This window comes from Sciurus carolinensis, chromosome 14 (genome assembly GCF_902686445.1).
Source record: "Sciurus carolinensis chromosome 14, mSciCar1.2, whole genome shotgun sequence".
Classification (NCBI taxonomy): Eukaryota; Metazoa; Chordata; class Mammalia; order Rodentia; family Sciuridae; genus Sciurus; species Sciurus carolinensis.
In genome coordinates, this window is record NC_062226.1 from 39259377 (window position 1) to 39272229 (window position 12853).

The window sequence follows — 12853 nt, forward strand, 5'->3', positions numbered from 1 at the left end:
AAAATGGATGCCAACCAAGAATCTTATACCCAGCAAAACTTACCTTCAAATTTGACGATGAAATAAGATCCTTCCATGATAAACAAAAGCTAAAGGAATTTACAAAAATAAAGCCAGCACTACAGAATATTCTCAGCAAAATATTCCATGAGGAAGAGATGAAAAACAACGATGCAAATCAGCAACAGGAGGCACTAGCCTAAAGGAATAGCCAAATAAAGGAGAAACCAAATCATGTCAAAAAACAAATATGAGTCAAATGACTGGGAATACAAATCATATCACAATAATAACCCTGAATGTTAATGGCCTGAACTCATCAATCAAAAGACATAGACTGGCAGATTGGATTAAAAAGAAAGATCCAACAATTTGCTGCCTGCAAGAGACTCATCTCATAGAAAGAGATACCCACAGACTAAAGGCGAAAGGATGGGGGAAAACATACCATGCACACGGACACAGCAAAAAAGCTGGAGTATCCATCCTCATTTCAGATAATGTGGACTTCAAGCCAAAACTAGTCAGAAGGGATAAAGAAGGACATTACATGCTGCATAAGGGAAGCATAAATCAGCAAGGCATAACAATCATAAATATCTATGCCCCGAACATTGGCTCATCCACGTACGTCAAACAAATCCTCAATTCCAGAAATCAAATAGACCACAACACAATAATACTAGGCGATTTTAACACACCTCTCTCACCACTGGATAGATCGTCCAAACAAAAATTGAATAAAGAAACCATAGATCTCAATAACACAATCAACAATTTAGACTTAACGGACATATATAGAATATACCATCCAACAAAGAACGAATACACTTTCTTCTCAGCAGCACATCGATCCTTCTCTAAAATAGACCATATTTCATGCCACAAAGCTACTGTTAGCAAATACAAGAAGATAGAGATACTACCTTGTACTCTATCAGATCATAAGGATTGAAATTAGAAATAAATGACAGAATAAAAAACAGAAATTTCTCCAATACCTGGAGATTAAATAATACACTATTATATGATGAATGGATAACAGAAGACATCAGGAGGGAAATAAAAAAATTCTTAGAAGTAAATGAGAACAAAGACACATCATATCAAAATCTCTGGGACACTATGAAAGCAGTACTTAGAGGAAGATTTATTTCATGGGGCGCATTCAAAAAAAGAAGTAGAAATCAACAAATAAATGACTTAACACTACAGCTCAAAGCCCTAGAAAAAGAAGAGCAGACCAATACCAAAAGTAGTAGAAGACAGGAAATAGTTAAAATCAGAGCCGAAATCAATGAAATTGAAACAAAAGAAACAATTGGAAAAATTAACAAAATAAACAGTTGGTTCTTTGAAAAAATAAACAAAATTGATAAACCTTTAGCCACACTAACAAAGAGAAAGAGGGAGAAAACTCAAATTACTAAAATTCGGAATGAACAAGGAAACATCACAACAGACACGACTGAAATACAAAACATAATTAGAAGCTATTTTGAAAATCTATACTCCAACAAAACAGAAAACCCCGAAGACATCAACAAATTTCTAGAGACATATGAATTACCTAAACTGAATGGGGAGGACATACACAACTTAAACAAACCAATTTCAAGCAATGAAATAGAAGAGGTCATCAAAAGCCTACCAACAAAGAAAAGTCCAGGACCAGATGGGTTCTCAGCCGAGACTACAAAACCTTTAAAGAAGAGCTCATTCCAATACTCCTCAAAGTATTCCATGAAATAGAAGAGGAGGGAACCCTCCCAAACCCATTCTATGAAGCCAATATCACCCTGATACCTAAACCAGACAGAAACACATCGAGGAAAGAAAATTTCAGACCAATATCCTTAATGAACATCGACGCAAAAATTCTCAACAAAATTTTAGCAAATCGCATACAAATATATATTAAAAAGATAGTGCACCACGATCAAGTGGGTTTTAACCCAGGGATGCAAGGTTGGTTCAACATTCGGAAATCAATAAATGTCATTCACCATATCAACAGACTTAAAGTTAAGAATCACATGATTATTTCAATAGATGCAGAAAAAGCATTTGATAAAATACAGCATCCCTTCATGCTCAAAACACTAGAAAAAATTGGGGTAGTGGGAACATTCCTTAACATTATAAAGGCCATCTACGCTAAGCCCATGGCCAATATCATTCTAAATGGTGAAAAACTGAAAGCATTCCCCCTAAAAACTGGAACAAGGCAGGGATGCCCTCTTTCACCACTTCTATTCAACATTGTCCTTGAGACTCTAGCCAGAGCAATTAGACAAACCAAAGAAATTAAAGGGATACGAATTGGAAAAGAAGAACTCAAACTATCCCTATTTGCTGATGACATGATTATATATTTAGAGGAACCTGGAAATTCCACCAGAAAACTTTTAGAACTCATAAGTGAATTCAGTAAAGTAGTAGGTTACAAGATCAATGCTCATAAATCCAATGCATTTTTATACATATGTGATGAATCTTCAGAAAGAGAAATTAGGAAAACTACCCCATTCACAATAGCATCGAAAAAAATAAAATACTTGGGAATCAATCTCACAAAAGAGGTGAAAGACCTCTACAATGAGAACTACAGAACACTAAAGAAAGAAATTAAAGAAAACCTTAGAAGATGGAAAGATCTCCCATGTTCCTGGATAGGCAGAATTAATATTGTCAAAATGGCCATACTACCTAAAGTGCTATACAGATTCAATGCAATTCCAATTAAAATCCCAATGATGTACCTTACAGAAATAGTGCAAGCAATTATGAAATTCATCTGGAAGAATAAAAAACCTAGAATAGCTAAAGCAATCCTCAGTAGCAAGAGCGAAGCAGGGGGTATTGCAATACCAGATCTTCAACTCTACTACAAAGAAATAGTAACAAAAAGGGCATGGTATTGGTACCAAAATAGACAGATAGATCAATGGTACAGAATAAAGAACATGGACACAAACCCAAATAAATACAATTTTCTCATACTAGACAAAGGGGCCAAAAATATGCAATGGAGAAAAGATAGCCTCTTCAACAAATGGTGCTGGGAAAACTGGAAAACCATATGCAACAGAATGAAATTAAACCCCTATCTCTCACCCTACACAAAACTCAACTCAAGATGGATCAAGGACCTCGGAATCAGACCAGAGATCCTGCATCTTATAGAAGAAAAAGTAGGTCCAAATCTTCAACTTGTTGGCTTAGGATCAGACTTCCTTAACAGGACTCCCATAGCACAAGAAATAAAAGCAAGAATCAACAACTGGGATAGATTCAAACTAAAAAGCTTTCTCTCAGCAAAGGAAACTATCAGCAATGTGAAGAGAGAGCCTACAGAGTGGGAGAATATCTTTGCCAACCATACCTCAGATAGAGCACTAATTTCCAGAATCTATAAAGAACTCAAAAAACTCTACACCAAGAATACAAATAATCCAATCAACAAATGGGCTAAGGAAATGAACAGACACTTCACAGAAGAAGATGTACAAGCAATCAACAGATATATGAAAAAATGTTCAACATCCCTAGTAATAAGGGAAATGCAAATCAAAACTACCCTAAGATTTCATCTCACCCCAATTAGAATGGCGATTGTCAAGAACACAAGCAACAATAGGTGTTGGTGAGGATGTGGTGAAAAAGGAACACTCATACATTGCTGGTGGGGTTGCAAATCAGTGCAGCCACTCTGGAAAGCAGTATGGAGATTCCTCAGAAAGCTTGGAATGGAACCACCATTTGACCCAGCTATCCCACTCCTTGGCCTATACCCAAAGGACTTAAAATCAGCATACTACAGTGATACAGCCACATTAATGTTCATAGCTGCTCAATTCACCATAGCCAGATTGTGGAACCAACCTAGATGCCCTTCAGTTGATGAATGGATAAAGAAACTGTGGCATATATATACAATGGAATATTACTCCGCAGTGAAGAATGATAAAATTATGGCATTTGCAGGCAAATGGATGAAATTGGAGAATATCATGCTAAGTGAGATAAGCCAATCTCAAAAAAACTAAAGGACGAATGATCTCGATGATAAGCGGATGAGGACATATAATGGGGGGTGGGAGGGGTTAGCATTAGGTTTAGGGTTAGGTTTAGGGTTAGGGATAAGGAGTGTGGTAAGAATGAAGGAAAGAAGGACTGTATAGAGGGAAAAGAGGGGTGGGAGGGGTGGGGGGGAAGGGAAAAAATAATGAATCAAACATCATTGCCCTATGTAAACGTATGATTACACAAATGGTATGCCTGGACTCCATGTACAAATAGAAAAACAACATGTATCCCATTTGTATACAATAAAAAAAAAAAAGAATGATATTAGCCATGAGCTTAGCATAGATGGCCTTTACAATGTTAAGGAATGTTCCCACTATCCCTATTTTTTCTAGTGTTTTGAGCATGAAGGGGTGCTGTATTTTGTCACATGCTTTTTCTGCATCTATTGAAATAATCATGTGATTCTTGACTTTAAGTCTATTGATATGGTGAATTACATTTATTGATTTCCGAATGTTGAACCAACCTTGCATCCCTGGGATGAAACACACTTGATCATGGCGCACTATCTTTTTAATATGTTTTTGTATGCGATTTGCTAAAATTTTGTTGAGAATTTTTGTGTCTCTGTTCATTAAGGATATTGGTCTGAAATTTTCTTTCTTCTATGTGTTTCTGTCTGGTTTAGGTATCAGGGTGATATTGGCTTCATAGAATGGGTTTGGGAGGGTTCCCTCCTCTTCTAGTTTATGGAATACTTTGAGGAGTATTGGAATGAGCTCTTCTTTAAAGGTTTTGTAGAACTCAGCTGAGAACCCATCTGGTCCTGGACTTTTCTTTGTTGGTAGGCTTTTGATGACTTCTTCTATTTCATCACTTGAAATTGGTCTATTTAAATTGTGTATGTCCTCCTCGTTCAGTTTAGGCAATTCATATGTCTCTAGAAACTTGTTGATGTCTTCAAAATTTTCTATTTTGTTGGAGTGTAGATTTTCAAAATAGCTTCTAATTATGTTTTGTATTTCAGTCATGTCTGTTGTGATATTTCCTTGCTCATTCTGAATTTTAGTAATTTGGGTTTTCTCTCGTCTTCTCTTTGTTAGTGTGGCTAAAGGTTTATCAATTTTGTTTATTTTTTTCGAAGAACTAACTATTTATTTTGTCAATTTTTTGTATTGTTTCTTTTGTTTCAATTTTGTTGATTTCAGCTCTGAGTTTAACTATTTCCTGTCTTCTACTACTTTTGGTGTTGGTCTGTTCTTCTTTTTCTAGGGCTTTGAGCTGTAGTGTTAGGTCGTTTATTTGTTGAGTTTTACTTCTTTTATTAAATGCGCTCCATGAAATAAATCTTCCTCTAAGTACCGCTTTCATAGTGTCCCAGAGATTTTGATACGATGTTTCTTTGTTCTCGTTTACCTCTAGGAATTTTTTAATTTCCTTCCTAATATCTTCTGTTATCCATTCATCATACAATAGCATATTGTTCAATCTCCAGGTGTTGGAGTAGTTTCTGTTTTTTACTCTTTCATTTATTTCTAACTTCAATCCATTATGATCTGATAGAATACAAGGTAGTGTCTCTATCTTCTTGTATTTGCTAACATTAGCTTTGTGGCATAATATATGGTCTCTTTTAGAGAAGGATTCATGTGCTGCTGAGAAGAAAGTGTATTCGCTCTTGGTTGGATGGTATATTCTATAAATATCTGTTAAGTCTAAATTATTGATTGTGTTATTGAGATCTATGATTTCTTTGTTCAATTTTTGTTTGGAAGATCTGTCCAGTGGTGAGAGAGGCGTGTTAAAATCACCTAGTATTATTGTGTTACGGTCTATTTGGTTTCTAAAATTGAGAAGGATTTGTTTGACATACATGGATGAGCCACTGTTTGGGGCATAGATGTTAATGATTGTTATATCTTGCTGATTTATGCTTCCCTTAAGCAGTATGAAATGTCCTTCTTTATCCCTTCTGACTAACTTTGGCTTGAAGTCCACATTATCTGAAATGAGGATGATTACTCCAGCTTTTTTGCTGAGTCCATTTTCCCCATCCTTTCACCTTTAGTCTATGGGTATCTCTTTCTATGAGGTGAGTCTCTTGCAGGCAACATATTGTTGGATCTTTCTTTTTAATCCAATCTGCCAGTCTATGTCTTTTGATTGATGAGTTCAGGTCATTAACATTCAGGGTTATTATTGAGATATGATTTGTATTCCCGGTCATGTGGTTCATTTTTTAAATTTTATTTATTTATTTATTTTTTTTGACACATCTTGGTTCCTCCTTTATTTGACAGTTCCTTTAGGATAATTCCTCCCTTTGCTGATTTGCTTCTTTGTTTTTTATCTCTTCCTCATGGAATATTTTGCTGAGAATGTTCTGTAATTCTGGCTTTCTTTTTGTACATTCTTTTAGCTTTTGTTTATCGTGGAATGATTTTATTTCATCGTCAAATTTGAAGGTAAGTTTTGCTGGGTGTAAGATTCTTGGTTGGCATCCATTTTCTTTCAGGGCTTGGTAAATGTTGTTCCAGGCCCTTCTAGCTTTTAGGGTCTGGATTGAAAAATCTGCTGATATTCTTATTGGTTTCCCCCTGAATGTAATTTGGTTCTTTTCTCTCACAGCCTTTAAAATTCTGTCTTTATTTTGTATGTTAGGTATTTTCATTATAATGTGCCTTGGTGTGGGTCTGTTGTAATTTTGTATATTTGGAGTCCTATAAGCCTCTTGTACTTGATTTTCCATTTCATTCTTCAGATTTGGGAAATTTTCTGATATTATTTCATTGAATAGATTGTTCATTCCTTTGGTTTGTTTCTCTAAGCCTTCCTCAATCCCAATAATTCTCACATTTGGCCTTTTCATGCTATCCCATAGTTCTTGGAGATTCTGTTCATGATTTCTTACCATCTTCTCTGTTTGTTCAACTTTGTTTTGAAGGTTAAATATTTTGTCTTCAATATCTGAGGTTCTGTCTTCCAGGTGTTCTATCCTATTGGTTATGCTTTCTATGGAGTTCTTAATTTGGTTTATTGTTTCCTTCATTTCAAGGATTTGTTTGTCTTTTTTTCAATATCTCTAACGCTTTATTGAAATGATCTTTTGCTTCCTGTATTTGCTCTTTTAACTGTTGATTGGTGCGATCATTCAATGCCTGCATTTGCTCTTTCATCTCATCGTTTGCTTCCCTGATCATTTTAATTATGTACATTCTGAACTCCCTTTCTGTCATTTCTTCTTCCATGCTGTCGTTGGATTTTATTGATGTAACATCTATATTTGTTTGGGGCATTTTCTTCCCTTGTTTTCTCATATTGTTCAGGAATCAGTGGGTCATTAAGATATTGCAGATTTCCTCTATTGACTTATAATGTCCCTGAAGATTGCTAGTATATCCCCTCTTATCCTTCAGTAGCCTGAAATCTTGGAGGAAGTTGATAATGCGGTGCTCCACAAGGAAGCTGCCTCTCTAGGGGTGGTGACCCTCAGGTGGGGTATATTCCCTGATAGTGGGCCGAGGTGCCTCCACTTGTTGACCAGTGGTCATCCAAAGGGGAACTAGGCTGTGGGCTGGGGCAAGACCTGTTTGTGCCTGTGTCTCTGGTTTTACCGTCCTTGTGGGAAAACCTCACCCAGCGGGGAAGACTCACCCGGTGGGGAGGTCTCGCTGGTCAGTTCCCCTCCTAGAGGTTCCCCTCAATCTACAACTACTGCCTGGGCTGGGCTGTCTTCCTCTGCAATGTTCCCAGGGGCCCGGACCTACCTCCTGGGCCTGGGAGCCTCACCCTTCGCAGACGAGTCTCCTTAGGCTGCCTCTCCTCAGAGAATCTGCCCGCAGTCCTGGAAACTTCGCTCCGCCCCTAAGCATGTCTCTGTGCGGCTCTTTCACCAAGAAGCCGCCTAGGTCCTGGGACCCTGCTCTGCACCTAATCGCCTGGCTATGCAGCCCCTCCTCTGAGCCACCACCTGGAGACCCGTACAATAGCTCCAAGACCCAGTGACCCGCCACACACCTCTTCCTCTGGACAGCCGCCTGGTGTTTCGACGCAGTCACTAGGAGTCCAAGCAACTCACTTCGAGTCTCCTCCTCCTGCCAACCGCCCGTAGCCCTAGGCAGTCACTCCGAGTCCAAGCGACCCGCCCTGTTCCTCCTCCTCCTTGGGGTAGCCCCCCCGTGTGTTCAGGAGTGGTCGCTCCGAGACCAAGCGACCCACCGCACTCCTCCTCCAGGCAGGCCACTGGTGTTCAGGAGCAGTCGCTTTGAATCCAAACAACTCACCACTCACCTCCTCCTCTGGCACCTGCCTGTGGCTCTGATGCAGTCACTCCTAGACCAAGCAACCCGCCGCTCTCCTCCTCTTCCTCTGGGCAGCCCCCCGGTGTTCAGAAGCGGTCATTCTGAGTCCAAACAGCTCGCCACGCAGCTCCTCCTCAGGCAGCCGCCCGGAGCCCCAGTGGTTGCTCTGAGTCCAAGTGCTGTGCTGAGCAGCCATCTCTACGATGATCCCAGTTGTCCAATTTTAAAGCTTTTGAGACATGGTCTCACTGAATTGCTTAGTGCCTCACCAAGTTGCTGGACTGGCTTTGAACTTGTGATCCTCCAACCACAGGATCCTCAGCCACTGGAATTACAGTCCTGTGCTGCCTTCAGCAAGTGACCTCTTTCTTTTTTTCTTTTAATTTATAATTTTTGGTTGTAGGTGACACAATACCTTTATTTTATTTTTATGTGGTGCTGAGGATCGAACCCAGGGCCTCACACACGCTAGGCAAGCACTCTACCACTGAGCCACAATCCCAGCCCCATGCGACTTCTTTCTTGAGAAAAGCATGTAGGGGTGTGAAAAGGGCATGTGCCTTCATTTCTCCTTTGTCTATTCAGAGGTAATGGAGATGCATCCTGGGGTGGACACGAGCATTACATCAGTGTGAAGATGTGAAAGTGATGCGCTTTTCTGGGCTAAATCTCTTTTTACACTCTTTAGGTTCAATTTCTTGTATTTTAAATTTTTTGCATCTGTAGTCAACTCATATGTTATGACACAATCTTGTATGTATTGTGCATGTAAATCTAGTATGTAGTGTAATTTTGTACATAGAAGTATGGATTATATAAAATAGTTTATAAGAATTTTAGTTAAAATTTATTTATTAACATTTAAATTTTTTTTTAGAGTTTTCATCTCTCTACTTCCCTTGAGTATATTTTCTTTCACATTCTCCATTTTTTCCACTAAAGGCCTTGGCAAATAAATCATATTTTAAACCTCTGGGAAAAAAAAAAGAACCTCACAGAATTTTCTCACCTTTGGATGGTTTGTATTGTAAACACTTCTGAAAAGAAACAAAGATATGTAGAATCAAAAAAAAAAAAAAAAAAAAAGAATAAAGAACCAAGCTAATCCAAGCGGTTCATTTTGAAGCCTTTGGGGACCTTTCCTGTTCTGCCCTGTAGACTTGGAGTTACTTTCTTCCTTTTGGTAGGAGAAATCTGTCTGAGATGAAAGATCTCCTCTTTGGGGCAAAAACATGTCCATACTTTCTGCATCACCCTTTGCATCCTCTCCTGGCCATAACAATCAGGCTTTTATATTCAACTACCATACATATCTAATTAATTTTATGATTTGCTGTTTGTCTTGCAGGAGTATATGTTTCCTGGATGGGGTAAATGAATCTTGGTTATGTTACCCAGTCCCCAGCAGAGTGCCTAGGACATGGTAGGTGCTCAGTAAATATTGGTTGAAAGTCTGACTACATTTTATATTCTTCAATTAACAATGCATAGAAGAAATAGCAATATTGCCAGATCATGCTGCATTTATAAGTATTTAGCATATTACCAGGGTAGTTTATGAATATTTATATCAAAAGTGGCTATTGAGACAGAAATTCCTGAGGGAAATATAAAAATATCACCCTATTTCTTTCACTAAAAAAATATAGAATCTGAATTTCCCACTATTATTAGACTGCAGTAAATATTCATCCTTTATCCCTCCAAGGGGGTCCCAAGCTTCCTGCAAGCGAAATGAGCGCTAAATGTGCCCAGTAAATCACTCCGACTGTTCTTACCCTGTAGACAGAAGGAAGATCTTAGTTGATTTGCTTCTTCCAACAGCCTAGAGATTCAAATAGCTTTAGATTTTTAATCCTGAGGACTAGAGGAGGACAAGGTAAAACTGTTCATGCACCACATTCTGTTTAGGAAAAACTCCCTGTGAAGAAGGTAATAGCCACTTCTTGGGAACAAAAGACTCCATAAACTCCATAAGTGCAAAACCCAGGAGCTCTCTGAACTAACAGTGCTGCCTGGGCTCACACCAACTAAACTGCAAATCCCTGTAGGCTAGGAGCTGGGCATTCTTAATTCACCCTGAGAGGTCCCAGTTCCTGTACTAAGTGCCTCAAGTTAGGGGACACCATCAATCTCAACCAGCAAAGTGCCTGGTCAGTAAAGGCTGGTGCTAGAGAGAATACAGGCAGATCTTCCACTCCTATAATTAACTCTCCCACTTTTTTCGCCCCTGATAACATCCCTAACCCATCTTAACAGTGGCCCTAGGGGAGCCTGGGTTAGGGAAACATGCTTGGCTTGGCACAAATCAGTTATGGCCAGGCAAACAATACAAACAATACTCTGTTGACTGTGTGTAGAGGACATAAGTGACATCTGATGGTGCAGTCAGGAAGAGTGGGCTCTGCCTGTCTTTTTCCTGCCTGTCCAGTGAACTGTTTGAACTCATACCCAAAACAAGTTGCTGATGACAAGGTCGACCTTTTCACACTTGGATTTACCAAAATTTTATATGCATGGAGCCTTCAAAAGGAAGACCCCCTAAGACCCAAAGAAAACTGTTAATGCCTAGGTTCAGTAGAGAATGAACAGTCATGAAAATGTAGTGAGTAAAAGGGTGTGATTTAACCGTAACTGACTGAGGCAGCCTATGCTGTCCAGATTCTTCCTGGTTCTTCTGTGTAGCCTCTCTTCCTCATAAGATTAGGACAGCATCCTTCTGGGATCAAGAGAGAAAGGAGAGAGTAAACTTTCTAGGTTTTGTGGCTTACTTTGGGTTACAGGGGTTCTAGTTTCTTTGATCCACCTTGTCGAAAAGGAATTCTGGTGTCTGGTGACTGTGACTCACTTAGGAGACAATAGATTCTGTTGGGCCTTTATTTCTGAGACCTTCTGTTCTCCTTTAGTTCAAAGTACTTGGCACACCAAAGTGCCATACTTTGGGGTATTGTCTTCTTCTAGTTACACTAATATAATGAGGCAAATGTGTAGAATTCTACTTTACCTACTTTAGGTAGTGCCTTCCTGAGCTTGGCCACGTCTGCCACGTGCCCTGTCCTTTGCTCACCTTTCACGAGTATACATTATTGATTGAGATGAAAAGGAGGCGAGAAGGGGAGTGTATTGATACAAATTCATTGCCATTGCTGCAGAACCAATTTAAATAAATTATCAACCCTAACAGGTCACATAGTGGTGTGCCCATCTTTTTCAGGTAAATTAACATAACACAAGTTAGGATTTAAACTCAAAAGGTATAGAGATGGAGCAGTCCAGAGGAGTATAGAATTTGGGTATGACTATTAGCAGGTGGAGCGTAAACGATATCTGCCAAAGAAGAAAATGCAGGCATTTGAGTGAAGTAGCAGTGAGCTTACGACTTAGGCAACCTGTTAATAAAGTAAGTCGTGTGATTTAGTTAAGTCTTTCCACTCCCATTCCTTCATTAAAAAAAAAAAAACACCAAACACTTAAATCAATTGCTTAGAGCTAGAAGTATCCAGTTTAGCAAAAACAGCAGGAAACTGTTTTAGAAAGGTATACTTCATCTTAGGGAATGTGTTTTAAAATCTGAAGCAAAAAGACCACATAGTTTTCCTTCCATAACAAAGAATATAATGGCTGCATCTGTTATGAGGCAGAACCAAGGTTGCCTTGCCTGTGGGCAAGTTTAGCGAGTTCAGAGAAAAACCTATAAATTGAAGTTGTAAGCTGTGAGGTTGAAACTGTAAGTGATTTGTAGCTTATTGTAGGCACTCAAAGCAGCCAGCCCCTACGTGGGGATCAAGGGACCTTCCCTGTTGTACAGATGGAGAAACCAAGGCATGGGGTTTAAAGATAGGCTCAGAGTCATGCTATGTCATGGTGGTGATTCTTGGTGGGGGTGTGATGGGATCGGGGAGGCAGAATAACCTCTTTCCAGGAGATAATGGTATGAACTCAAAGTAATTCATCTAAAGGAATAAAGCACCACTAACAACCAAACAGAAGATCTTGAGGGTATGTGGGAATCAGGATAACTGGTAAACAATAAACCTAGACCCAGGACTTCTCTAAATGAGCTTTGCGCAGCTGTCTCACTCGGTGTAAATCTCTTGTTATATAAACCTTTTCATCTAATCATCAGAAATAGGTCTAGTCCAGATGTTAGGGAACAGAATTCTCATCAAACAAGCTGTCCTAGCTTTTGCCTTACCAGTGCAATCTAAAAAGAAGCTAAGTGACAAAGAAAACCAACCCCAAAGCCCAAACCCATACCCCAACCAAACAGGGTGTGTGTGTGTTTATGAAGAAATCTCAACCAACCATGTCACGAATAACTGAGAATATTTTTTAAAGCAATTAACTAGCCTGTCACTTTCTGGTCTCTCTGGTTCAGATTTTGGAGAGCTTAAAAAAATTTGTGCTGAACAAGGGAAGGAGGAGCTACCATTGCTTAATTAGGTCTTGCTGATTATTTTGCCTGATTTAACTTTTTTCTACCTCATTGCCCCTTGCCAGTGATGTTGTGGGCTTCTCTT